Source organism: Miniopterus natalensis, chromosome 2 (genome assembly GCF_054644295.1).
Source record: "Miniopterus natalensis isolate mMinNat1 chromosome 2, mMinNat1.hap1, whole genome shotgun sequence".
In the NCBI taxonomy this organism is placed as follows: Eukaryota; Metazoa; Chordata; class Mammalia; order Chiroptera; family Miniopteridae; genus Miniopterus; species Miniopterus natalensis.
Genome location: NC_142082.1, coordinates 99,299,315 through 99,323,792, shown reverse-complemented (window position 1 = coordinate 99,323,792; position 24,478 = coordinate 99,299,315). Strand labels below are relative to the sequence as shown.

General features: G+C 42.9%; 1 long non-coding RNA gene across 2 annotated transcripts in view; it reads right to left on the bottom strand.

Moving 5' to 3' along the window:
* Positions 1 to 24,478, bottom strand: part of LOC107537541 (uncharacterized) — a 54,198-nt gene that overhangs the window by 28,825 nt on the left and 895 nt on the right. Inside the window, exons 2-3 of one of the 2 annotated variants that reach the window (XR_001603237.2) lie at positions 21,262 to 21,339; positions 4,985 to 5,018 (exon numbers count right to left, since the gene is read on the bottom strand). This is a non-coding gene — a long non-coding RNA (uncharacterized LOC107537541). Of the gene's footprint in view, positions 1 to 4,984; positions 5,019 to 21,261; positions 21,340 to 24,478 lie in introns of those variants that run through there. The other variant, XR_001603236.2, reaches the window with a different exon arrangement.

The following is a 24,478-nucleotide window of genomic DNA, read 5'->3' as shown; positions in this document are numbered from 1 at the left end:
AGTAGTGGGGGCCTCCACAATGTGAGATTTACCTCCAGGAACTTGACCAGGTTCTACAATAAATATTAGAGAAAAATTTCCATGGGCTTCCAGCAGGAGAGGGAAAAGAGGACCATTTTGAAATATTCCACAGCACTCTGTTCTTCTTAACAAGACTGCCCTCAGGGAAGACTCCTGACCAGAGCCTAACTTGCTACGGTTTATCAGAGCCTAACTGACCTGGGAAAGGAATATACCCGACTCCAGCACACTCTTGCGATCCTCTCCCACCTAAAGGAAGAGAAAAAATCTGAGAAACACTTGTGAAGCTCACAGTTCAGAGGCACAAGCTCACTAAAGGCGAACACCTGGTCACAGGATAGTGGGATGCTTCCTCTCCCCCACAACCTCACAGCCACATCACTAAAGGTCTACTTACAGCAGTTTCTCTTACCTGGTACATCATGTTTAGCTATCAAGAAAAAATTCCATGGCATACCAAAAAGTCAAAAACACAATTTGAAGAGACAGAGCAAGCATCACACATGGCAGGAATGTTGCAATTCTCAGAACAGGAAATTAAAACAACTATGGTTAACATGCTAATGGCTCTAATAGATAAAGTAGACAGCATACAAGAACAGATGGGCAATGTCAGCAAAGAGAAAGAAATACTGAGAAAGGAACCAAAAAGAAAGGCTAGAGATAAACACTGTAACAGAATAAAGAGTGCTTTTGATGGGCTTATTAGTAGACTGGACATGGCTGAGGACACATCAATAAAAATCTCTGAGCCCGGCTGGGCACAGCTCAGCGGTTAAGCGTCGACCTAGGATCCAGGAGATCGGGGTTAGATTCCCGGTCAGGGCACATGCCCGGGTTGCAGGCTGCAGCCAATCAATGACTCTCTCATCACTGATGTTTCTGTCTCTCTCTCTCCCTCTCCTTTCCTCTCTCTGAAATCAATAAAGATATATTTAAAAAAAAAAAAAGTCTCTGAAACTGAAAAGCAAAGAGAACAAAGGCTAAACATAGAAGACTACCCTACATGTAACAGGAATTCCAAAAGGAGAAGAAGAGAGAAAGAAACAGAAGAAATATTTGAAACAATGATTTAGTTTCCCCAAAATTAATGTCAGACACCAAATCACAGATCCAGGAAGTTCAGAGAATACCAAGCAGGATAAATGCCCAAAAAACGATCTCGGTATATCATTTTCAAATTACAGAAAATCAAAGATAAAGAAAAAGCCCTGAAAGATGCCAGAGGGAAAAAACACCATACCTATAGAAAAACAAAGAATTACATCAAACTTCTCAGACCCAAGAAGAGAGTGGAGTGAAATATTTAAAGTATTAAGAGAAAAAGCCACCCAAATTCAAATGGTACAGCCACCTAGGAAAACAGTTTGGTAATTTCTTACAAGACTAAACATACTGTTACCATAAGATCCAGCAATCATGCTCCTTGGTATTTACCCAAATGAGTCGAAAATTTATGTCCACACAAACACCTGCACATGGATGCTTACAGAAGCTTTATTTATAATCACCAAAGCTTGGGAGCAACCAGATGTCCTTCAGGAGGTGAATGGACAATTAAACTGTGGTACATCCAGACAATGGAACATTATTCAGCGCTAAAAAGAAATGAGCTATCAAGCTATGAATAAACAAGGAGGAAACGTAAATGCATATCACTAAGTGAAAGAAGCCAATCTGAAAAGGCTACATACTGTATTGATTCCAAGTATAGGAAATTCTGGAAAAGGTAAAACTATGGAGATAGTAAAAAGATCAGGCATTACCAGGGGTTGGTAGAGAGGGATAAACAGGCTAAGCACAGATGATTTTTAGGACGCTGAAAATATTCTGTGTGACACTATAATGATAGAAGCATTTCATTATACATTTGTCTAAACCCACTAGGATGTACACTAGGAGTGAACCCTAAGGTAAACTATGGATTTGGGGTGATAACAACGTACCAATGTAGTTCATTTTTGGTAAAAAAAAAGTGAACAGAAAGCACCTCTCTGTTGAGTGATGTTGATAATGGGGGGGAGGCAGGAAGTATATGGGAAATCTCTGTACCTCCCTCTCAGTTTTATTGTAAAACTAAAACTGCTTTCATTTAAAGTAAATAAATAAAAATAATTTTTTAAAAAAAGGAAAGGATACCTTTAGATAAGACAGTTTGTAATTGAAGCCACTGTGTGAAATTCTTTCTAGAGAACTGTCAATACAATATGCCATCTATTTCTACAAATAAAAGACGTAGGCAGTGAAAGTGAATAGTCAAAAAATACGTAAGAGTCTATTTTAAAAGGTTTAAAAAAACAACTACAAAGCAATGAAGTCTGGGAGAAAGCTTGGTCCAAAGACATGCTTAGACCAAGACATGCTGTTGTGGCTGAGCGCAACCCTTAGCTAAGACGAAGGCAAAATGAGAAACATCACCAGCTGCACAGCTTCCATTACTAAGTAAAAGGATCCCCGTGGACATATGAGAACTGAACCCTGAAAGAAACCAATCATATACAGGTCTTTATAGAAGAGTGATTTAAATTTTTTTTTCCTTTTTACTGAATTTATTGGGGTGACACTGGTTAACAAAATTATACAGGTTTTGTTACCAGGGGGAGAAGGCCTCATCTCCCCCAGTTGCTAGTGGGAGTGGGGTTCTTGGGGTACCACTGGAATAAGCATTTCCAGAGGCCCCCACAGGAGGATGAGATATGGTAGAACACTTTATTTCCATGGACTTATATCCCTGATTTTCCAAAGTCCCATTTCCGTTTGTCCAGTCATAGAAGAAGTGTAGTTGGGGCTTCAGTAGAGCTAAAATCAGAGCCAATGTCCAGAGTTTCCTTTCCATGTTGGAGCGGGTCCAGTTCAGCATCAGGCTAGCTGTAGTCCATTAGTCCATTGTGTGTGGGTGTCCACATAGCCATGGGCCAAATGGGCAAATGCAAGAGAATGAAGAGAGTGTGCCCAGAGCAAAAAGAGTCCCAAAAGCACAAGAGATCGAGCTCCTTTGTTCAGGGGATTATGTATTTAAAATCTTCAAGTACTTGCAGTGGCCATACCCATTCTGGCCAATCATCTCTGTGCCCAGGTGTGACTGACAGGCAAGTATCTTCCCTATGTCACCCCAACTTTATGAGGCATGCATCTATCTTCCCTTTCTTGGGTCCCTCCCCCAGTGTTTTGCAGGGAACATGTCTATAATGTCTGGCCTTCCATGCTCCTTTCCTGTTATTAATAACTAGTTAATTACAACAGTATCAGTTTCAGGTGCACACTCCACAACACATAATCTGTACACTGTACTGTGTGTTCACCACCCCAAGTCAAGTCTCCTTCCATCATTATTTATTCCCCCTTTACTCTCCTCTACCTCCTGCCAACCCTGCCAATCGCCACACTGTCTGTGGCATGGACCATCTTTAAAAGTCAAGGGTACAATGGATTTGTAGTTCTTCGATGGGATTTCTGGGGGGAACTAATGCAATATAGCCTAGATTTGACCTGGTATATGAGATATCTATAAAAAGGGCTGATAAATTAGAAGTTTAGTTCTTGATTGGCTTGTCTGCCCTGGGCTCAGGAAGTAGGGAATGGCTTGATGCGCTGTGAATGAATGATTCTCTACTAGACATGCTCCCATTATACCACGGTTTTCATAACTTTATGCCTTTGAAAATGCTGTTGCAACTGCCTAGAAGGTTCTTTCCCACTCTGTCTACCAATTAAACTCCCTCTCATCCTTAAGACTCTAGCCCATTGCTAGTCAAGTTAGTGTCTTCCTCTCTATGTGGCTGTAGCTGTGATTATATGCACATAACACAGATATTGGTGGTGTGTGTTTATGAATCCACCTCCCCCCGTGGAGGGCAGGGAACATGTTCCACTCTTCTTTGCATCCCCTGGGGGATGTGCAGAACAGTATAGATACCGTTCAATAAGTGCTTGATTAATTAACTGAATGCCTAGCTAATTAACCATAATGGAAAACTTCGTTGCTACAGGATCTGTCCAGGACGCCGCTTTGGAATCCCTGCCCCAAGTGAGGATGAAGTTACTTTAGTCTGGCTCATCCTAGAGGCGGGTCAGCATGATTCATAGACCCGTGTTATGCCTTTTCCAACACCTGTCTGTAGAATGAAGTTTCCCCTAAGGGTTCTCCAGATTCCTTCTGGGCACAGAGGCCACTGGCCGAACAATGCTGGCCAGTGTCAGGCAGCGAAAGTGTCAGAGATTAGACACTAGACCCAAAAGAGGGAGACTGCATAAACTTTTATAGGCATGAAAGGGCTGTTTGACCAGCCAGCATGAATGACTTTTAGTATAAAGCTGAGCTGGCTTCTGGGTCAGGGCTTCATCCAGAGTGAGCCCAGGAGTCTGGGTGCACGTTGCCATCTCACCTCTCTCTGCACTCTCCCTTTCACAGAGCCACCCTGCCTCTTCACCTGTGCTCGAGGGGTTTCCTCTATCTGGAATTATCTGCTCCACTCCTACCCACTCCACAATCTACTGGTGAACATCTACTCATCTTTTAAAAGGCAGATCAGGCATCACCTTCCAAAGAAAGCCTCTTCTGACCCCCACCACTCCCAGGCCCCAGGAGGCACTGACTCTTCCATGCCCTCCTATCACAGCACCTATCACTCCATCGCTGCATTTGTGGGATAAATCTGCAGAGATCCCTGCTGTGAGCCCGGGGCAATTAGGGACAAAGAGCCAGGTCCTCCCATCATCACAGAGAATAGTCTCAGGCCAAGCTGGAGACAAGAGCCTCAGATGCAGCACAGACGGTCTGCGTGTACACAGCAAACAGGGTTCTGAAGGTGGGTTGTACGATCCTGCTGAGTGTGGACCCTCAAAGGCCCATGTGTGAGCCAGCGTGGCTGGCAGCCAGGGAGGCAGACTCTCCGAGGGGGGTGATGCACCCACCCTGTGGTTTTCAGGCCTTGCTCAGGAATTTGTCTGCTCTCAATGGTGACATACAGCTTTGAAGTACATCTTTCTTCCCTTTTCTGCTAGAGAAAGGAAACTAACTTGGAACAGGAGAATGCTGCAAATTAAACTGTCTTCCCTGCAAGGAATGCAAACATCCTTGGCAGGGTGCAGAGGCCACCTGTGGTTAAGAAGGAGCGATGATGGCTCAACCCTGAGAGATCCGGAGCCACAAGGAGCCACAGGAAAACTCCTCAGATCCTGAGTCAGTTCACAAAAGAGATTAAGAATTAGAGAAAATGGTACCAACTGTTTCTTTCATTTCTTCTATTAAAACTTGTTCTTCAAAAGTCAGTCATCTGCTCCAGGAGTTGATATTAAGTTCCACATTTTAAGGGAAGAGAACCCTTTTAAAAAATTAGTCAGAAAAGCCTCTGGAATTCCCTCCCTCTCCCTGAAACCTGGTTTTGATTTTAGCTTTCCTGTTCAGGCTGGGTGGCCAGGCACGCTAAGCACAACACAACAGCACACTTCTACAATTACAGAACCCAGTTTTTAAAAGCTGGCTTAGCTTTTAAAGATCAATTTAGCAAAATAATAAATACATAGCACTTACTAAAGGCTAGACTCTGTTCATATGCTATATATGAATTAATTCATTTAATCTTCCCATGTCCGTTTTCTAGATAAGGACCTGAGGCTGAGAGGGTCATCACTTGCCCTGGGTCCCACAGCTAGAGACTGAACGCTGGGGTTTCCAGCCAAGCAGCAGCTGGGCTCCAGAACGTACGCTTTTAACCACTAGGCTCCCCCACCCTCAGCTAAAGGCCACATGGTGAGGTGTGCAGGACATAAAGGATGGTCACTGACCATAGTGGGCTTATAGAAAAGCTAAATTGGGTTTCTGGAGGGAGTATCTATGGGCACAGATGAATGAGGGCAAAGAAGGAGAAGCTGAAGCACCCAGTGGGGACTCAAAGAGGCTGCTGCTTGGATGGGCGATGACTGAGAGCAGCCAGAGGGCCATATGGATGGGTCCAAGAGAACAACGAGGGTAAAAACTAAAGAGAGCCATAAGGCAAGCAAATACCTAGATGTATGGTAGGCAGTTAGATAGGCACGCACAGAGCAAGGACAATGGGCCAGGTACAGAGGGTCACCAGGGTGGAAAGCCCCAGGTGCCTAGCAATGGACAATTGTAGGAAGGGTCTTCATTCCCAGGGTGACCTTTCCTCCCCTAGTATATTACTGGTCATGCAGTTTGGACCCCTTGACCTTTCATATCGCTGGTCATTCGGTTTGGGCCCACTGACCTCTCCTCCCTAGAGATAACATCTAGGCCTCGGTTGTATTTCAGGTTCATGCCCAAAAGCAGCAAAACCAGACCAGTGACACTAAGGCTGATCTCAGGACCAGTTGCATTGAATAATGACTCCCTGCCCTGGCGCTGACCAATTAATAAGTGGAGACCTAGACCCTGAAAGGACACACGTAGAAATTTGCTGAATATTCTATTGAGGTTACCCTGAAGAACCTCCCCTAAAATCTCCACCCTTAAAACCCTTAGGACAGGATCCAGAGTGCTCTCTTTCTTGGAAGCACATCCTCACTTTTCCCTTCCCCCCTTCCCCTCCCCCTTTCTCCAGGCCTGTTACCTTGACTTTTCTCACTTTTAAGCTCCAAGGCCCTTCCTTTGCCTCTATAACTTGTTTTCTAAGCCCATTTCTTCTACAAATCACTTCTACCTCTGTGATTTTCTAAATAAATGTTCTCTTATAGTTTGAGTCTTGGCTCTAAATTCTTTCCTGGCCAGAACTCAAGTACTGAGGTTGCTGATCCCAGGTCCTGTCTGACCCCACTGGTCTAACACCTGGTGCCGTTCCCACAGCCACCAAGAGATGCATCCAAAACTGAGGATACGGACAAGTGCAGAAGCCAATGAGGGGCCGGGAGACCAACGTGGACAAGGAACAAGGGCTAAGGTCCCATGGGGACAGGCAGTGGGGTGGCCCACCTGAGCCTCCTGGTATGTGGTTGATGCAGGTACCTGAAGGCCACAGGGCTGTGAGGAAGAGGCCTGTGTTAGGGAGTGTCCTGGTAAAATGACCACAGACATTTGAAGCTGGCTTACTAGCAGTAAAAATGGCACTGCAGATGAACCAGAATGGACTCATCAGGAAACGTTTGGCTGGACCCCACAGCTCCCTTGGGTGGGAGGCGACAATTCTGTTTCTCCCTAAAAGGCACCAGGGGGAAATTTCCCTTCAGTAGTCACAGTCTCACTTGCTCAGAGACCTTCTTCCCTGAGGGTACGGATGGCTTAGAGCAAGCCTGCCACCATGTCACACCCTATAAATTTTGAACACTAAGTAAAAACTAAGCTACAGAATGAAAGCACAGAGGTCATTAGCAAAGTAGCAATGATCTTGTCATGTCACTGTGGAGATTTGCCAAGTAAATAATTTCCTTTCCAGCCACCAAGTATCATGATACAACCAAGATTTCAATTTCTTCCTGACTGGTCTCTCAGATTTATGTTCAATCATGTGATGGGCCTTCTTACTGCTTTTCTCTGCATTACTTAATCAAATGGCGTGCAGGTTGACCCTGGCATGTCTTAAAGTTGGGGTTATTTATTGCTATGGTTGCTTGTGTAGGGTCATTCTGGGGCCTAATCTGCATACGTTTCTCAGGAAAGCTGAGAAGTGATTTGCACACAAACCCCCAGGTTTCTTGGGAGGGGCTGTGAAGAGGACCGTGGAGCAGCTGAAGGACAGATTCCCCACATTTAGGGCCCAGCTACCCAAGGGGAGACTCTAGTCAAATCCCAAAAGAGGGCACTCTGGGAAAGTGAGTTCCCACACCCCCTCAAGTCAGGAGTGAGCCAGTCAACACGTGCTCTGCTTCAGAGGGTATCTCAGTTGGTTTGGTCTATCCTGGTGCCATGAGTTGCCATAGTCCCCCAGCTCCTGTAAGGTCCTTCCTAGAGTGGTGTACTTGAGAGCCAGACTGCAACTCCAATGGACTTCCACAACACTCCTTTAACCCCTCTTGGGGTCACCACTTGCCCTGGGTCTCACAGCTAGAGAGACAGAAAGCTGGGGAGTGCAGTCAGGCAGGAGCTGGGCTCCAGAATGCATACTTTTAGATTTTTAAAATATAATTCTCTTATCTATCTTTTCCACATATACTGAGCACTATATAATTTTTGCTTCAACCATCAAAAATGTTTTAAGAAACTCATGAGAAGTAGGATAGTCTATTTGCCCCTATTTTTACCCATTCTGATGTTTTTTTCCTTTTTGAAATTCCAAGCCTCCTTTATTATCATTTCCTTTATGTATAGAGAACTTTTTTTAGCCATGCTAAAAGGACAGGTTTACTAGCAACAAAATCTCTTAGTTTCAAGGAAATCTATTTTAATGTCCTATAAAAAGTCACAACTTCCATATTATTTTAGTTCTTATAGTTTTCCTTTGTTTGTATGTACAATTTTATTGCTAGAAATGTGCACATATCCAGCAAAATGTATGTTTCTTGTGCTACTCTTAAAAAGAGTATTTTGTATTGTCTTCTTTTAATAAACTTTTACCTAAGACCTAAAAAATGAAAAAGCTCTTAATTTTTCTTTGTCTGAGAATGTCTTTATTTCCCCTTCATTATTTTCTTATTTATTTTTATTTTCTTATTTTTTTTAATCCTCACTGGAGGATATTTTTTCCATTGCTTTTTCAGAGAGAGTGGAAGGGAGAAAGAGAGAGAAACATCGATTGGTTGCCTCTTGCATGTGCCCTGACAGGGGCCAGGGATCGAGCCTGCAACCAAGGTACATGCCCTTGGCCAGGTATTGAACCCGGAACCCTTCAGTACACGGGCCGATGCTCTAACCACTGAGCTAAACCATCCAGGGCTCTCCTTTATTCTTGAAAGATATTTTTGCTGGCTATAGATTGGTGGTTGACAATTTTGTTCTTTCAAAACTTCAAAAATGTTATGCCATGTTCCTCTGGCCTCCATGGTTTCGGATGAGAAACCTGTCATTTGAATTGGTGTTTGCCTATAAACTGCGTTATTTCCCTCTGGCTGCTTTCAAGATTTATTTTGGGGGGAGGGGGCAGGGAGGAGTATCTTTTAGCTTTTAAAAGTTTAATTATGCTATGTCTTTGCATGGGTTTCAGACCACTTGGGTTTATCAGACCACTTAGCCTCTTGAGCCTATAGATGTGTGGCTCAATCCCACTGATACCTTCCCTACAAAAGTACAGACCACCTCCCACTGCCTCATTGCCTCCCAGGGTGAGTGTGATCTCTGTTTCCTACAGGAGGGAAGTGGAGGGCTGACTCACACTGCACTGCAGGGTTGGTGCAGAGGCTCAGCCCCTTGCTGGGCCCTGCTGGCACCAGGAAAAAGGAGGAGAGGAACCAGCATGCTAGTTAGCCCTGCCCGCTACTCCATTCTGCCTCTTTGATCCCAGTTAAGTGTGAGGCTCAACTAGCTACTGGACTCCACTGACACTACCCTGACAGGAAAATTGAAGCACTGCCTGCTCCCACTGCACAGAAGATGCGAGATCAACTACCCACTCGGACCACAACCACCACCCAGTGGGGGAATTAGAGCACCACCTGCCTCCACCAAGTTGATGAGGGAAGATTAGGCCTTGCTCTACGGAGCAGAGAAACTGGAGTCCTACCTCTGGCTGCTGCAGAGTGGAGGGCTGTGGTAGGGCATCAGCCCCTTGTTCAGCCCCACCAAAACTCCAGGGTGGGGATGTGGTATTTCCACTGGTGTTTGGTGGAAGTAGGGTGAGTATTGTCAAAAAGATTTCTGTTGTTAGATCATCCCTTTCTCAGTCTTTTTGGCTATAGGGAGCAGGCTTATGTTGAAGATATTTTTGGGTCTCTGCCTGCTGGCAATCGCAGGTTGGAGGCTCATGTAGAACCCTGTCTAAAATATACAGAGGCAATAAAGAAACCCAGGGGACCTACCAGTGTATTGTTCCTCTAGCCGAAGACTCTGGGGAGTCTGCCTTCTTTCTGCCTTTCAGAATCTCCTTTGGAGTGTGTGCTGTGTTATGTCCATGGTCTTTTCATTTTAAGAGGGAAGAGCAGGGAGGAACTGGAAGTCTGATTATGTCTGGCATGTTTAGGAGAGCTCAGGAATGTTCCAAAGGACTATGTTTCCTTTTGGGGTGACAGGCAATCTCAGAGTTTCCTCATGATCAACTGAGTGAAGAAGCTCCTGAGAGACAGAGCAGCGAGCTTGCCAAAAGGTTGCAGTGACACGGAAGAGAAAGTTTTTATTGCTTTAAACATAATGCCTTTCCCACAGATTAAAACCCTGCAAACTGAGCCAGCTTTACAACGCAAACTACAACTTTACAGGGCACAGCTCGCTTCCCATGTTGGACAGGTACGTTTGCTCATTATATTTATTACTCAGTAGGCTGCCCAAGGTACTTAATAAAACCCACCATGAGCACCGTACTTAAGCCAACATTTCTAGAACCTAAATTCTAACATTTCCTAACTGTGGCTTTTTAAGACATTGTCTTCAAAGGCCCTTTATGAAGCATAGTGTACACAAGGCAGGATGGCTGCACCCAGGCAGGCTGGAGCAGCGTGCATGGTGAACTGAAATGGGCTTTCCAGGGAATGTGGTGAGAAGACACCAAATCAATAAGATGCCTATTGAAAGGAAGACTTTGATATGCTGCAAGGAACAGTGACTTTTATCCCCAATTTCTGACATCTCTTTTGACGTGAAGTTTTTAAACATCTGTTTCTGAAGCAGAGCAGGAAATCGCTAAGCAGCCACAATTCTTTGGTTGTGTCTCATGGCAACTACAGGCTGTCTGCACTTTTTTAAATCCTACCAGGAAATCTTTCTTTTTCCTTTTAAACTAGTTCAAAGCAGAGCATTTAATGGGCATTTCTATGTAGGGAGAGTTGGAGAGGCCACTCTTACAAATGGTGTCATGAGATGAGTCATAGTCAAGGATGTGATTCTGTTCTCGGCAGGGTTATGAATGGGGCTGCTTTATTAGCAAACCTGGGGTGGGGTGGAGAACCACCTGACTCTGCATCAGTCTCATAGAAAAAGCAAACTGCAAATGTATTTCTCAGGTACCTCCCTTCTGGGCACCTCTTTGAAGCAAGAATAACTGTTCTGGCCCTTTGTTTGATTGAATGGCTTTTGGAACTGTTTCCAATGGCTGTTGTGTGCTTCAGTGGCCATGGATTAGACAGAGAGGGTGTGGGGGGTGCATGCCTGTGCAGTAGAGGGAGGTCAAGATAGGCTCTTTTTTCTTGATGAAATATATGAGGTGTCATATGGTCCAAACTGAGAATACCAGGTATGCCCACATCAGAATCTAATGTGCTGTTACCATGGAGACCAGAGCTCCCCCAGCAATGTAGGGCCTCTATTTCCCTTTCTGAGGAGCTTACGTCTCCAACAGGAACAAGTGTTTTGACACACAAAGGAAGTAAGTCTTGAAGGCAAGGCTTCAGCAATTTCTAGTTTCTTTCACCTTGATTTTTCCTGGAGAGTCTTCTCCCTCTCTACTATGGCTCTTATCTGAGCTAAGGCCTTGATGAACTAATAACAACAGGGGCATCTATTCAGATGGTACTTTGTGTTACACATACCGCATCCACCCTTTGGAGTGCTTTATCTACACTTTACAAACGAGGAAAACAAGGCTTCAAGACAACAGAACACTTTCCCGAAGTCGTGAATCTCATGAACATCTGCCACGCTGGAGCCCGAGCCCAGGCCCCTCTGAGTTCAGCCTGCACACTTAACTTCCCACCAAAGGGCGATGAACTCACTGCATCTGGAGCATGTCTTTTCAAAGGATCATCAAAGATTTTTGTCCTCTCTGGGCTTTTCCGAACAAATCCACAGTGTAATCAGAGATGGGACTGGATTAAACTGAGAAGTGAAAGGAAAAGGATGTGAAGTTCCTGCTTTAAAACAGCCAAGTAGTGACTTCCGGGCAGGATGTGCCACGGCCAGAGAGGACGAATGGCTATGGCTCACCGAGCATCTGCCTGCGTCGCTTATTCTTCTGTCCAGTGTGTATTTAGGCCTACTATATGTCAAGCACCACTGCAAGTCCCATGGATGGACAAAATGAACCAAGCACACAAAAGTCCCTGACTGTGGGGGCTCCCCGAACTCCCCAGTTTGTGTCTGTGTCAGGCACTTGGCCCTGTGAACTCAGAAAAGAATAAAACATGGTCCTTACTCTGGAGTTTATAATTAAGGCACCAAGACAGATGCACAAATAACCTAACTGTAATGCAGTGATAATCCTCGACTCCGGAGACACATGAAGTACTGTGGATGGGAGATTATTGGGTGAGCATGAGGGTCCCAAGGTTTCTCTCACTAGCCTTAGACGACTATAGCCCCCCTCAAGACATCCCAGCTCCACTGACCTGCCTGGGGGTCCCGCAAGAGCCTCATGACAATCTTCTGATAAGCTGGAACCCCTTGCGCAGCACATATTAGCATAGGCCTGCACCATGTAGTGACTGTTACACCAGGCCTCCCTGACATGTGCATCAGGCACTTGGTACTAGGTACAGGACTTTGCACCTGTCCTGACATTTCACTTCTTTACATTTCATTTTGCTCATCCCAGCTCTTCCTTCCACCTACTGAGCTCTTTTTAAATGTTGTTTCAATAATCTTAAATATAACCTGTCCTCCTCAGCTTTGAGTCATCTAGAAATTTGTCATCTTTCTCTTCACCTTCTATGAAAGCACTTGGAGAGCAGGGTCAAGTACAAGGCCCTCTAGTGTGGTATTAAAGCCCTTTCCAGTCCAGCATAGGTTCACTAATAAATACCCTCTTCTGTAGTCACTCAACCAGCCAAGGACCCACATAACAACCATCCAGGTTACATTTCTCTACTCTGTCCATCAGGGCATCATGGCAGATGCTATCAAATGTCTTGGCAAAGATTCTTCTTCTATCCCCAAGGTGGATGGATAGATGCCTGTGCATTCCCACGTCCCCCCCGCCCCCCCCCCCCACACACCCCTATCTTGGTAGAGGTTGGAGTGATTGCAATTGCTTTGAAATTGAACATGTAAGATGAGAATATCGAACTGTCTTGCTCTAGCCATGCCAGTAAACTCAAGCTCAAATCTGCTGTTTACACCTGGGTCTTGCTGCAATGGTGCCAAGCTGTCAGTCAAACACGAACTAAACCTTACAACTTCTCCACTTTGCTTTATTAATCTTTGAGTAGAGGTGCATGGTATCAGAGCAACACATGAACAGAAGTCAGTTGCAGCATTAAATAAAATGTATAGCAAAGTAAATCTAGTACATTTTAATAAAATATATGGCTATGATTGTGCTATATGATAATTAAATAGGAAGGATAAGACATTCACAACAATTTAAATACCTTTCTTACACAGTAAAAAACAAAAAAAAAATCCCTGTGAGTGAGGACTGAGTAAAGAGAGGTCCTAAAAAAAAGGAAGGAATATGACGGAAATAGGGCCATCTAATAAGATTGGGTTGGGGGGGGGGGGTTGCTCTCCTTTAAGCCAAGAATCTCCAAGGACTGCAGTCCTTCCAATCCCTGCCTGTGGCTGGAGATATGAGCTAGGAATTTGGGCAGGGAGAACAAAGTCTGAGAATATTTGTTCAGTTCTTCTAAGAGAACAGATACTAAAGAATTCTAAAACTCAAAAATCAACTCCACCAGGGTCTAGGGAGTATCACTAAGTTGAAAGGTCGTGTCTCCTTCCCACACAGCAAGTGGCAGGGGGAGAGCTGGCTTTCCTACGCAAGTGCTATTTACCAGAAGGCAAAGAGCTAGATGACTGGATTTGAATTATCTAGGAAGCTTACTGAAAATTCAGACACCTAGATCACTCCAAAACCTACCAAACAGTGGGTCTCAAGGGAGGGGTTTAGGCATGTGTATTTTTAAAAGCTCTGTAAGTGGCCCGCTAATCACCCTAGTTGATTATTTAGAAACTTTATGTACATAAACCTTGTACCTTAGGGTCATGAGAAATTGCAGCCAAAGAGAGAGGAAGGATTGGGGAAAGCAAGCTGAAGAAATGTTACAGTGTCTGCATGTATGATAAAATTCAATAGCTTTCTTTCCTAACTCTCTCTCTTAGGGAATAGGCACTCTGATGGAGCTGGTGGGTGGAGGATTATTTTGATGCAATATGAAGGCTAGTGGGATATTAAAACATGACATTTGTAGAAAAACAAAGGGAACTGGGCACTTGATGTGCAGGAAGATGTTTTAGGAGGCGAGAGGAGATGAAAAAACAGAAAGAGGCCTTTTCAAAATTTAGTTGGACTGATTTTGCCTCCAGTCACCAAATACAAAACAGTTTTCAATAAACTCCTTTTAGGTGTGTCCTTCCCTCCTTTCTTCCCCTTTCATTGCCATAGGCTAACAGTGGAAACTGTCCAGGGAGGGGGTGCTTTCTCCCCTATGGCACCACCATACATGCCACCTCACCTCAACCATACTGGCAGCCCTATGAGAAATCGTCTACTTGTATGACCAATGTTGTCTCAGACAATGACAAATGCAAACAAGTATTTAAATTGCTGTGGTCACAGATGTAAGAGATCATAGAATGTAAAATCTGACTGTTAACCAAGAATTGTACAGTCACCCATAGGTGCTTGCCTGTGAGCTCCCCTCGGAGAAGGATTACACTGCACATTTGGGGCTTGCCAGGGCACAGTGGTCATCCCACCTCAGTCCTTTTGGATCTCATTTGTAAGCCTCTCATGCAATAAGCTAACCATCTTCTCCCTAAAGTAGTAGCGGCTCCTATTTTGCCTCTTCCTATTGTCTCCCAGCCACAGTCCCCAACATGGGAGCTCTTCCAGTAACTTCCATCTATTTTATCACTTGTTTCATTGGTCATGACCTTGGGATCTGAAATCTCTGAAAAGCAGAAGTGAAGTGCTGGTAAAGTCAGTGGCTGAATAAAGGTTGCCCACATTTCCCACGAAGTGCTATGTTTTGTTATTTTTATCAGTTGAGCATTGTGAGGACATTGGAAGCCCATTGAATATCAAGTACCTACTATCCCCAAACAAAGGCCAAAAGAAACAGACCACATACTATATACAGGTGTTTTTTAAAATCAAATTAGCACAAGGTTCAGACTGTTTATAAAACAGACACCATCTGCCTTGGCAGGTACTGGGACTTACTCTAGTACTAACCAGCTCTCAGTGTTCTACTGTTACTATGTGATGAACTTAAATCCATTGCCTCTAATACATATGTGGCTTGTAAGAAACTGATAAAAACTGAGCCAGTTTTGCTTCAAAGACTGACCACTCAGGTTCTGCTTTATTTCTATCTCCCAGAAGGGGTGTAACTTCACTAACAGTAAAAGTGTTTTCTTTTGCAATGAGCAAAGCAGTAATTCTGCTCTAACAATTTCACACATGGACGTTGTAGAGACTGGAGTGGAATCCTGTTTTATGACCGTGGCAAATCACCTCTCTATATCTCAGTTCCTCTACTAGAAAAGTAAGACCCTAAATGTCTGCCCAGCCCTAAAGCTTTCCAGCCTTCCAATTCTAAAACTTATAAATAAGAAAAAATGAAAATTAAAAACAGAAAGCCAAACCCAGTCAGCCAGAGTGATGAGTGCGTGTGAGATACACAGTTGCATGGGTGGAGGCTACTGTGGTAGTATATTACTGTTCCCAATATTACTGAACCCCCTCCCTGGGAGAGGATTCTACATTTCTACCCACTGCCATGTGACATCTTGCAGAGGAAGAATATTTCCCAGTTCTACTGACAATGGGTTTGGCTATATGACTTCTTTTGGCCAATAGAATACAACAGAAATGATGTATGAGACATCTGAAGAGGCATTTTAAGGGCCTCTTGCTCCTTTCCCTATGCCATGAGAACAGAGGCTAATGAAGGTAACAGGAATCTCAAAATGATACAGTGCAGGGAGTAGAATCACAGCCAAAGCACATGTACACAACAGATACACCTTTGCTATTATTGCAAGGCACTGAAATGCTGGGGTTATTTCATTATCCCAGTCTTACCTAGAGAAAGGTGACTAATCCACCACTCTCCATATGATAAACACTCAAAGAATGACAAGGATGGCTTGGCTATTGTGTGCTCTTAGAGTGAAAGCTCCCAGTGGCAGCAGCCTTGTAATTCAGACAGTACCGAAAAGAACAGAAATACACAACTATTCAAATACGTGGAACCAGCTGCCTCCCACAGGAATTTGGAGCTGATATGACACTGCCAGTATGGTCATGTCCTCAATACACCATATAGCTCAATGGAGTTCAAGGTGGTGAAGAGGGACCTGGACTTGTCATCCAGAGGCCCCAGGCTGCACCCTGCCTGCTGAATCCTTTGGGTCTGCAGGAAACTTTGATCCGATTCCTGGAGTCAAGTCACGTGATCTATGAAATCTCACAGTTCTCCATTCAGAGAGGTCATCCTCCAGCCCAGACTGTGCATATATATACACATGTACATATATATATGTGAATGTTCATCTAAATGAAAACACAGTATTTAAAAATTCCTCATAGAGCCCTAGCAGGTTTTGCTCAGTGGTTGGAGTGTAGGCCCTCGGACTGAAGGATTCCAGGCTTGATTCTGGAAAAGGGCATGTACCTCGTTGCAGGCTGGATCGCTGGCCCCGGTCAGGGCATGTGCGGGAGGCAACCAATCGATGTGTCTCTCTCACGTCAATGTTTCTCTGTCTCCTCTCTCTCTTTCTTCCCCCCTCCCACTCTCTCTGAAAAGCAATGCAAAAAATATCCTCAGGTGAGGATTAAAAAAAAATTCCTCATAGAACACATGGATTCTCTAGCTCAAGATGAGAAATACTGGATTACGTGATCTATAAGGTTCCCTCCAGCTCTGAAATAGATCCGTCTTAAAGCGTTACCTAATCTGGACACAATTTCCCTCACCATTAGATGGCACATATCAACTTGATGCAGAAAATTAGGGCAGAAAAACAGATGAATTTTCCAAGGGAACTGACAGGATAATTTAGGTAGGATGAACATGGTTATAAGGCAAACCTGTCCCTACTTATCAGTCTTTGTTCAGAGTGATGTATGTATATGCCACTTTAAGAGAAAAAAATCAGAGATTAGATTTACAGTCTGTGAACATAGTGAAAATAAAGAGCTCAGATCTATTTTTTCATCTTTCTATAGCCTGAGGGCAATAGCCAAAGGAAATTACTATAAAGTGTAATGCGAAATAGGCTGTATGAATTTCAATCTGAAATGTGAAGTTAATATTCAACTGCAAATGAAGAAGCGCCTTTGATTTATGAAGTAGGCTTGTTCATAGGAGGAAAAACGCAATCCTATAGACACTTGTAGGAGGGCTAACGGACCGCAGGAGGACCTGGAAGATGGAGGGGTTCACGCACTGAGGAGACACTATGGGGGCAGAGCCACACCACCAGCCAGTGTGTGGAAATGACACAACTGAGGGGAGCGAGCCATTGAGTCTGGTAGCCACATCCCTCCTGAGAAAGCAAGCAAAGCAGCTTATCCACAGCTCAATAACCAGTCATCACAATGAGGTAACTTTAAGGTATGAAAAAGGAAAAGGAAGTGAGGTTTTGCATTTATTTAGACCACGGCCACAGACCAGACATCCAATTTTGCTCTGGGCTTTCTGCTTCGAAGCTGATTTCAAACGCAAGTGTGGCCATCATCCAGCAGCGGATCTGCGTCCTCACGTTAGTGTTCTTCAGAACAGCTTCGCTTAAAGGGTCACAAAGAAGAAATGAGACCAGTGTGATTCAGTCTTACTGCCTGCTGGTCTGTGGGCACCTACAGTATGAATGCAAAGCCCTGTGGAGGAGGCAATGATGAGGGTGCTCTCTGCCCTCGCGGGCTCGCGATCTGGTGAGGAAACAGCTGTAAGAGAACTCATTCCAATAAGAGGCAACCACAGCTCGAATCCAAGTCACCCGGATGGTGGTGACTGCTGCCTCTGCCTGAACCAGCATTCCCTCTCTCGCCACCTGGTGAGCGCCTCTTCAGGCTCAGAGCACAGCTGACACCACCTCTTCTGTGAAGTCCTCTTTGTCCTTCCCTCCTCCACCCCACTTCTCAGCTACACACCCACTGCTACCAATTCACATACAGGCCCTGGCAAAAGTAGGTTTACAGCTGTCCATATGGAAAATGATACAACAATAAATAAATAATAAGACAAGAATAAACTCTGTGTTTCACACACTCACAACTGTAAACCTACAGTGGCCTGTTTCAGGGCTCTCTCTACCAGGATGAGGTCTCAAGGCAGGGGCTAGGCCTAGAATCTGCTGAGCAGTCAATACGTTAAACTGATTTTACAAAGGTCTAAATGAGAGATCCACATTAACGAATATTTGTGTAAGATTCAAATTAGAATAGATGGAAAAATGAGTCCTGGTTAGCCCTTCCAGACCCCGTCCTGCACAACACGCCATGGATTACACAGAAAACCCTGGGGCCTCTCCTCTGTGGAACCGGAGACCCTGATACCATGCACAGCTTTCTCTTTCTTGTGAAAAGTAAATGGGACTGACAAATATAACCCTGGTCTGTGCTTCTGAATGAAGGTACACAAAGCTGCGTGACCCTCTCTAGATGTACACGTTTCTGCAATGAGGAAAGACAGTGTGCGGTTTGTAAATTCCCTATTTAAAGTGCCTAGTTTTTGAGAAATTATGCTGCTTTCTTGTTTCTATTGTAAATAGGGAGACATTTGATCCTTAGGGTGCCAAATAAGGCAAGAACGTTCCAACTGCAGGCTACCACCAAGCTCCATGTTTTTGGTTCAGGGAAGGTACTAAAAGAAGTGAGAACATAGGCCCTCCTCCTCCTGCCGCTCCTACCTGGGCTGAACAACACCACACAGCCCTCACTGGCACTGGGCAGAACACTGTGCGCACGTCTCTGCCATGCCCGCCAGGAGAGTCATGCCAGTTCTGAGAATCAGACCTTCTGGGTGATTGAAGAACCTCCCCTTTGGCAAAGGCTGAAAGCTGTGTGGGTACTGCCTACATATAGCTCAGACTGTATCTGTCATGGACTAAAGTGTACAGACACTTTGATCTATTTCTGGGGTCCTAAGATTTGTCACATTGCAATAAAAGAGTGGTCCCTAATTTGGGAGGTCCAAAACCCCTAGAGTCAAGAATGGATCACTGCAAATCAAACTGACCCTATTCATATGCCTGGCAAGGGTTAGAAATATTACCCATCACTGCATCTAATTCCAGAGGGACTGACAAGGAGCCGGGGTAGGCATCCAGAGCTGCTTTATTTGCAGAAAGAAAGGGGAAAACCCACACAAGGTTGAAATACCTAACCTGCAATGAGTTGGTAACTGGCTTTCCAAGGTGTCTGGGTAAAGGAGGAAGCCTTGATGTGTAGTGTGCTCTGAGTCCAGGTGTATATACTCTCATCATGGCCCATTTCAAGCTATCCACAGTTCAAAGACTGGCAACACTCTTGAGTGTTCAACCTGGCTGTGGGAAAGCCCATTAGGTACCAGCTCAAGCATCCATTGCAGCTACCACTTACTGAGCATTATTGTGGAACCAGAAAGTGATGAGCGCTTTCAACTCAGTATCTCATTTCATCTTCCCAAGAGTTCTATAAGGAAGATACTATTATTTATTTGCCTGTCCATTTTAAGGTGAGATAACAGAGGCATAGAAAGGGTAAGTAACAGCCAAAGTCACCCAGTTTGGACGTGGTGGAGCTGGAGCTAGAATCCAGGTTTCTGACTATGGAGCAGAAGTTCTCACAAAACCATAACACCTCTTATGACACAATAAACAGATCACTTATTTAAATAGCTACAGATCTCAAGCCAAAGAGCAGGAATGGCCTGGCAGGGCGTGGCTCAGTGGTTGAGCGTCGACCTAGGATCCAGGCGATCGGGGTTCGATTCCCAGTCAGGGCACATGCCCGGGTTGCGGGCTCAATCCCCAGACGGGGGCATGCAGGAGGCAGCTGATCAATGACGACTCTCTCATAGTTGATGTTTCTATCTCTCTATCTCTCCCTCTCCTTTCCTCTCTCTGAAATCAATAAAGATATATTTTTTAAAAAAAGGAAAAAAAGAGCAGGAATTATGCTTTGACCAGAGTACACACAGTCCAAATAAGACCAAACACTGGTTCATGTCCATCCTCTCCAGTCAGTCACACAATATCCCCCTTCCAAGCTGACGCTCACACCTGTTAATAACTGAGGGTCTCTGTCCCACTCTTGTTCCTCCCTTAAGAGTTCCACTCATCTAACTGAAGGACTTTACTTCTCCATGAACACGGAGATGCCAGCAAGCAGCAGTACCACCTTAGGTGGCTGACAGCTGTCTGAAGGTCCCACCCAATGCCAGGAGAACGACACGACCTGGTCCTCCCCAGGGGATGTTCTGATAAGCTGGAGAGATTGTTGTGGACACTGGTACAGGAATCACTGAAAACTGAGGAGGAAGAAAAGAACAGCGACATATTCCTATCATATCTAAAGTCGGGATTTTAAGACTGAGGAGAAATGAAAACTCACAAGAGGAATTAAACTAGTCCTATGTGATTCAAGACTAGCACATCCAGACTCAACAGAAACAGGGACCAACCAGGAAGGACTGAGAATTGGAGCTCGGGGCATATGAAACTCAGGGAGGCAGGAGGAGGGAAGGCTCTGTCCCTGACCTGAGGGTTCATTCCCATTTTCCCCTCATTTTGTTGCGCAAAATGAGTCTCATTAAAAAGTCCAATATGTGCAACTTAAACTCGAAACCATTTTTCTATGTGTTTAAAATTTTCTAAATGAAGAGGTCCAGTTGGTTTTGAAACTATTCATATAAAATGCACCTTCCAATTAATCTGCAAGAATTGACATCAGGGAAGATGCAAATTTAACAAAGTTAAATGAAAACTTCTATAGAATTAGTGAGAATGATTAAAAATGAATTATAATTGCACCAGTGATTTCTTTCTTCTACTTGGATCTACATACCTTTATAAAATAACTTTTTCACCTACAACAGTCATTAAAACTAAGCTAAACCGCCATCCCTTAGCCCAAAGTTTGAAAGCATATTTAATCTCAAAACAAATAGGATGCATACTTTTTTGAGGGCATTTCGTACCAATGAAATTTTTCAGTGTTTTCACATTACCAGTCTTTACATTTTCTAATTTTGTGAATATTTTTATAAATGACATACAAATACGACTGTAAATTACAAATATTCTGTAAACTATCAATATAGTAACAGTGTAAAACTCACAAACATGATGGAGTGGCACCATTACAGAAGTCTGTGGAGCACTGTCCCAAGCTGCAGTACAACCAACGCAGTCCTGCCCTATAAGTGGAGAGACATGAAGTCGAGAGCCATGATGGACTTTTAGGCCAAGGGCTTTTGGGAGACAGATGTTAAGAGGAGGCATTGATTTGATTTCTATAAATACTACTTTTTTAAAATGACCTTACATAATTTTGTGAGCATATACTACTTTTTTAAAATGATCTTACATAATTTTGTGAGCATATTTCCTTTGTAAAGTAATTATTATATGGAAAAATACAAAGTAAAAGGTTAAAAGTCTCCCTCATGGAAGAGGTTTTTCTATTTGGTTTAAATTTAAAAAATTTAGCTGCTAATTTTTATTTTTATTTTTTCTAAGAAGTGCTGCATTATTTTTGTTTACATAATTTTTTTAGGTCTGTGGTCACATAGTCAAAGTATAAAGTGCTCTGAAAATATATATTTTAAAATGTATTAACTAAATCTGTTAGTTCTGGAACTCTTACTTCATAAAATACACTTGAAAAGTAGGTATTTCCGAAGTAGAAACAAATTTCAAATGCTTAATCCAGTTTGTTACAGTCATCTACTGTCACAGGCACATACTAAGTGACACTGTCACTTATTAGAATGCTTTGCTCTTGTTCAGGGGCTTTGCTCAATTTAACCCTGATACATTTATTATTGAAATGTTCATCCTGGTTAAAAAAAAAATGCTAAAAATTGTTTTAATACGATTCATAGTTTTCTTCTGTATTTATCATTCGGTAAATATTTTTCCATTTAGAAGATAATTGGTGAGGAAAAAAATGTGCACAGAGTTTATGACTACATGACCTTGATTTCTCCACAATATTTATGGCAATACTTCCAATATTCTAATATTTATGGTATAAATTTTATAATCACCTCAAATTCAACATCATTAGAATTTGAAGACCATGATTACAAAAATATATGTTATCAGAAATCAGTTAATCTATACTTTCTGATGATTTATCATCCTTCATAAAATGGAACTGTTGGTGGCAGCAAGAACGGCCCCAGGTGTTAGGCAGGTGGGGTCAGACTAGACCTCTGTTTAGCAACCTTCATACTTGAGTTCTGGCTAAGAAAGAATTCAGAGCCAAGACTCAAACTATAAGAGAAAGTTTACTGAGAAAGTCACAGAGATAGAAGAAGTGAACTATAGAATAAATGGGCTCAGGAAACAAGTTACAGAGGCAAAAGAAGGGCCCTTAGAGCTTAGGGGACAGAAGGTAAAAGTAACACACCTGAGGGGAAGCAAGAGAGGGGAAAGGCGCTGGTGTGTTCCCAGGAGAAAGAGCTGCTAGCTGTTAATTTTTAAAAGGAATTCATGCCTGGGCCGGGCATGGCTCAGCGGTTGAGCGTCGACCTAGGATCCAGGCAATCGGGGTTCGATTCCTGGTCAGGGCACATGCCCGGGTTGCGGGCTCGATCAATGACTTTCTCATCATTGATGTTTCTATCTCTCTCTTTCCCTCGCCTTTCCTCTCTCTGAAATCAATAAAGATATATTTTTTTTAAAAAAAGAAAAAGGAATTCATCTATCATAAAAGCTCTTTCTAAAATATTGAGTTTATAGCACTGACAAAATCTATAAAAATTGGTATACCTTGAAAAGTACAGAAAAGATGTTTTCATTGCTTAATAACCCCACACGAAAATTGAAGGGAAAAAATGATTGTTTCCATCAAGAATAGGAACTGAACAGGTTATTTCTTGTGATTAGCAAATACGTATTTCACACAATTCCCTAATGAGAATCCAAGAAAAATATTCATGTCCTTCTAATGTGAATATTTCTGAATGCAGTTTCTAGCTGCCCTGAGCAAACTCCATTCTTTTGTTGTTATGCTCCTGCAAATCCTTTCCAGAGTCTCTGTGGTGTGTGACACTCTGTCCAATTAGTTGTCAGCATATTTCCTTTTACCTTCATTGAAATGACCTTACTTTTTCTAAGGAGATTTCATACAATCAACCTGTTCAATTAAAATTTTAAAAAGCTGTTCTCAAAACCTACTGCTAACCAACAGAAACCTACTAAACTAAATCTCAGGTGAAAAACATTTCTGAAGAGAGATGAGAACAATTATAGCCATTTCACAATAAATTAATTAAATCCAGAATACAGTAATATCGTTAGAATTAATAAGTAGAGGTAAAAACAACAAAGATAACCTATAAGAATTTAAACATTTTTATGAGTGTATACATCTATATCTGAATGTGTACAAAAATATGTAAATATATTTCACATACATGACAGATCCTCAATAAGTAATTTAGTTTAATATGTTTGATCAACCCACATTTGTCACCTGTGCTATGAATGTGGGAGGACAGTATTACATGTCAGTGCACTGTTTTCAAGAGAGCACACTTATTACAAGCTCTTAGCCTTGAAGAAAAACAAATGAAGCTAGTTCTTACAGTAAATGGAGAATAATTTATTATAGTACATTCAAAAATAGATTAGCTTTTGAAATATGGGCTCTGCATTGTAAACTGAACTAAAACATTTTATTCACATTTATCTTTGGGGGGAAAAGTTTTGATTGGGAAAAAGGCTTTTAAAGGCTGGCAGAATTCATGAGAAGGGTTCCTACGGCTTTTTGGAAACCAAACTGTTCTTAAAAAATAACTTTGATAAGTTTTGTGCAAATGAATCAGGAACATATGGATTAAGTTCTCCTTAAAATACACAAGGGTTTAAAAATTAGAGAAAATATGCTTGGTATAAAGTATGTTTGAAAGATGTTACTAAATATATTTCAAAATGTTTGAAAAATAGCTTAAAATCGTTTGCAAATCCCAAGTGAAGCCTGATTCACCCATCTCTAATTTCATAATAATCACTAACACTATAGTTTAGGATTTAAGTTATAGAATACAGGAGTCATCCCAAATTTAGTTATTTGTTTAAAGAAGGTGCTAATTGAAAGCATTTTGACATTGTAAACTATACTCCACTCTGGGGTAGTGCTTCAAATACAGACATCAAACCCAGGGCCAAGAATACTGGGGCTACTCTCCTGGTAATTGATGATGACTATACACATAGCTCTGGACCTGTCACCAGTGGACAGAGACTATAGAGAATCTTACTAATAAAAATAACTGTTAGAGCTCTATGTCACTTAAGTTGGTGGTGGAAACTCTCAGAATGACTGGC